A 4834-nucleotide genomic window follows, 5' to 3' on the forward strand; every position below is an offset into this window, starting at 1 on the left:
CGATAACTCCCCCTCTCTCTCTCGCTCTCTCCCTCGATAACTCCCCCTGTCTCTCTCGCTCTCTCTCTCTTTCGCTCTCGCTCTTTCTCTCACTGTTACACCCCCTCTCTCTGCGTGTATGTATGGTTCGATGTTTCTCTCCCCCTTACATATAAAAACACACACACAAACACACACACACACACACACGCACACACACAACCACACACATTTACAAGAATTACTCAACGACTAAACGTACATACATGTGCTGCTGGCCTGCTGCGGCACATAAAGTGTAGGCGCTGTGTTCATCCGATGCAACGAATTACCAAACGCTAGGCTATAGTGGATTACTGTCAACAATACATCCACCGAGTGATTTTGTCGCACTATCATCAGCAGGGAACTTGTGTCTTCAACTCAACTCATCTACGTTTTGGAAAAAAAGGCACTCGCGGCTAGCGGCCTGCGCATACCTCCAACGTCCCTATGGGTTTGATAAAAATCTAGTTAATTTTTTTAAATTAAATTGTAATTAGTTGTATAGGGTTAGGGTTAGGATTAGGGTTAGGTTAGGTTAGGGTTTATTAAAACAGGAGTTTCACGGCACGTGATGTTGTATTCAACCAATGGGGTTGAGGAAGTATTCAGGACCCTAGCTGCAGAGATTGGCAAACTCATTTTACTCCATTCATTTTCTACGACTCTTGATTGCACAAGGTCGAATAACCACCGGTCATTAAACGCGCACGATCCAAGCCGAGTAGTTACTGCGACAAACGAACAACTAGGGACAACAACATAGGGGCCTAACCTTCGCTTGCCCATGCACATGCTATTCGCTCCGTTCACCATTTCGCTTTTCTAACTTTTTGATCACCTCCGAAAAACTTTCACAATGACTAATATTTGTATCTTGAACTCGGAGCTTTTGTGAATGGCTCGAGTGCATAGCGCTTGAAACCATCATGAAATCCGTGTACGTAGCCCGGCGGTACCTAAGGATAGCGCGGCGCGTTGCAAGAGAAAATGACGGGGGGAGAGGGGGAAGGCTGCAACATACATGGTTCTTACTGCTATATATCTCACTCGCTCTCTCTCGCTCTCTCTATCTCTCTCTCTCTCTCTCTCTCTCTCTCTCTCTCTCTTTCTCTCTCCGTCTCTCTCTCTCTCCCGCTCCCACTCCCTCTCCCTCTCTCTTTGACCCCCTATTCTTTCTCTCTCTCTCTTTCGCTCTCTCTCTCTTTCTTCCTCATCATTAGTTTTTTTTCTCTTTCCTCCTTCTTTTTTTGTTCTCTTTCCCTCTCCTCTCACTCTTCCCCCTCTCTCTAAGATGCGCAGATATACAGACTAGACGCGAGAGAGATTATTGTTATTATATAGACATCGTTATTATAGAGGGCAAGGTCAATTGTGAATTATAGGTCTAATGTCAACGTACAGCGGCTAGGGCGCAGTGTGATACGATACTATGAGACCGGATATGGAATACGGCGTGATAGGATATGATCCTATAGGGTACGATATGTGACATGGTACAATATACGACTGCATCTCATATGAGGTTCGGTATAATGTACAGCAAGGTAGGGTATTGAACGATAGAGCATAGTATCGTAAGGCAGGGTACGATACCTTAAGGGGCGGTACGCTATTACATGGTACGGTACGGCACCGTACGGTACTTTTCGGTGCAGTACGATATCGTACGGTGTATACGGTCAGTACAGTGCTGTACGATACGGAAAGGGTTTACGCTGTACGGTACGAGCGATACGGTTCTGTACAATACGGTACAGAACTATACGGTACAGTGCGGTACTTAACGGTGATGCACGAAACTATGTGGTACTATACGGTAGGGTGCGATGCTCTATTGTACTGTGCATGGGGGTACGGTATAGGAAACGGCAGGGCAGGGCACGGAAATGACATCACATGCGTGTACCGAGAAAATTTTATTGATTTGCTTGAAGCTCATCTATTCCAACCCACACACACCTAGCGCTGCTTGATGTGGTACTAATCGGTATTCACCACTAATACTACTCAGCATGAATAATCAGCTAGCCACTCCCGTAAGAGATGGTGATACCTCCACGAGAGGCTGATCAGGATAGGTTGCCCACTAGCGGCGGCATCTCTCTCTCTCTCACGCGCGTGCGTAACGATTTTTCGGTTTAATTATGGATATGAAGATATGATCGTTACATTGTGATGATGGGTATAGTCACTCTGCGCAGTAATATAGGCGAGACGTTTTTTTTTTACCTTATTCATTATTATCACCGGACACCATAATTATAATGCGCGCTAGAAAACACATAATAATTTTAGCTGTGTAATAACAACACGAGCTGCGCTTCAGGTAATGAAGCGGGCATTCCGGCAGCAGCCATACACATCCTCCTCTCTACGGGATAGCAATATTATATACATAATATCAAGAGTACATAAATACCCCGTACAGACTACGAATTTTAGCGCGCGTCAGACGCGCGTCTAAAGCCCGCCGCACACGGCCTTAAGGGGCCGTTAGCTCAGCAGATAGCTCAGCGTGTGCGCGCAGATTCTACACGATTTTTGGCCTCGCGTGGCTGTGAGACCGATATCTATCGTGTTTGATATTTGTGGCCACGCGAGGCCAGAAACTCAGCGTGTGCGGATTCCGTGAGCTATCAGCTCAGCCACAAATATTTACCGACCAATGAAAGCGCAGGAATAGGGCATGTGATTTAAAATGTTGGCGCCCACGGAACATGTTCAGGACCTTCAAATCGAAGACAAATTAATTGAAATTTGGCCAGACTATCCTTGTTTATATGATATTCGGTTCCCTGAATTTAAAAACCGCGATAAAAGTCAGCAATCACTAGAGGAGATTGCGGAGATACTGTCCCAAACTGGTATATACAAGAAATTTCATTAGTCTGCTTAGATGTATTCGGCTAAAACACAATCAGGATGTACACTAAACCGACCAGGCTCTCCGACTGTTACACGGCGTTGCAGGGGCTTGGAGGGAAAGAGAAAAGAGTGAAAAGGAGAGAGAATTGTTGTTTAAAGGGAGATGAGACAGAGTCTGATGAGACAGAGGGACAAAGACAGAGAGAAAAAGAGAGAGCGCGAGGAAAGAGAGCAAGAGAAAGAGGATAAGGTGAGCGAAAAAGAAGGGATATATATAATTATATATAAGGTGAGGGGAAAGAGAGGCTATATATATATGTTTATGTATATATTATATGTTTATATGTTATATATATATATATATAGTATATATACTATATATACTATATTTAGGAGTAGATAATAGGGAACCCCTATTAGGGATTCCTATTATCTACTCCTGGTATAATATATATATATATATATATATGTATATATATTGATATTATCAGGGGTTAATAAAGACAATGACGACGATGATGATGATGATGATGATGACGATGACCACGATGATGATCATAGTGGTGATGATGATGATGACGATAACCACGATGATGATGATGATGATGATGATGATGATGATGATAACGATCATGATGCCGGAAAATCACACCTACGAGACTGTGCGTGCGAATACACAGTGAAACCACGCCTTCTAGTGGATAGGAAGGATCATCCACGTCATTAGCATCTTAGCTGCTGATTAGACAGCGCGTGCTAAAACTAATTAACGTTTCGTTTGAATGACATTACAGCTGGGGCATTACAGAGAGGGTCAACGTGCAGCTGCGCTCGATCGCATGTTTACTACTACCACGTACGCCATGTAGCGCTGCGATCTGGTACCGCGGCAGCGGCAGCAGCAGAGTAGATACTGTTCATACTGTTGCTGCTGCTGCTGATGTTGCTACTCCGGCACCGGCATTTGATTTTGCTCCTGTTGCGGCCACGGTTGTTGTTGTTGTTGTTGTTGTTGTTGTTGTTATTATTATTGTGGTGGTGGTGGTGGTGGTGGCGGCAGCGGCGGTGGTGGTGTTGTTGTTGTTGTTGTTATTGTTGTTGCTGTTGTTGTTGTTGTTGTTGTTGGTTATTGATGTTGTTGTGGGGGTGGTGGTGTGGTGTGGTGGTGGGTGGTGAGTTGGTGGTGTGGTGCGTTGGATCGGTGGTGGTGGTCTTGCTGGATGGCAACGGGGTGCTGGGTGTGGTGGTTAGTGTGGTGGTGGTGGTGGTGTGGTAGTGGTGGTGCTTGCTGCTGCTGCTGCTGGTGGTAGTGGTGGTGGCGGCGGCGTGTTGGGTGGTGTGTGGCGGCGGCGGTGTCCGTGGTGAATGCGCGGCCGGTGGGTCGTGATGATTCGGCACTGCCACCGTCCCTGCCGCTGCTGCATCTGTTCTGCTTCTCGCTTCGCTGTCGCTTGCTTACTGTTGGCCTTTTTGGTGCGCTGTGGCTACTCGCCTTATCTAAAGTGCTGCCTTGCTGCTCGCTGCATGCTTTGCTGCTGCTGCTGCTGCTGCTGTCGCATTGATTATGACACGCGGGTAGTAATTAGGAGAGCGTCTTGTAGTCAAGCGGTCGGTTAATGATTATTGCTGGCCACGAACGACGACTACAAGCCACCCGCGTATGAGAAAACATTTGTGTCAGCTCACGTATAACGCGAGCAGCGGAGAGAGACAGATGACAGCATAAACTACATGAGAGAGGAAGAAGAACGAGATGCCGAGCGAGCAAAAGAGATGAATCTGAGCGTAGAGAAGAAGGAGAGAAAATGGCTAATGAGAAGAAGGCCTCGCCAAATAAGACAATTGAGAGCCAATAGAGGCGGAGAAGGGGAGAGAAAGTGGAAGCGAAAGAAACGGAGATGAGAGGAGCGAGAGGGAATGCTAATCCGACCAAGCAACGAGGAGA

Source organism: Priapulus caudatus, unplaced genomic scaffold (assembly GCF_000485595.1).
Source record: "Priapulus caudatus unplaced genomic scaffold, Priapulus_caudatus-5.0.1 Scaffold153, whole genome shotgun sequence".
NCBI classification, from domain to species: domain Eukaryota; kingdom Metazoa; phylum Priapulida; class Priapulimorpha; order Priapulimorphida; family Priapulidae; genus Priapulus; species Priapulus caudatus.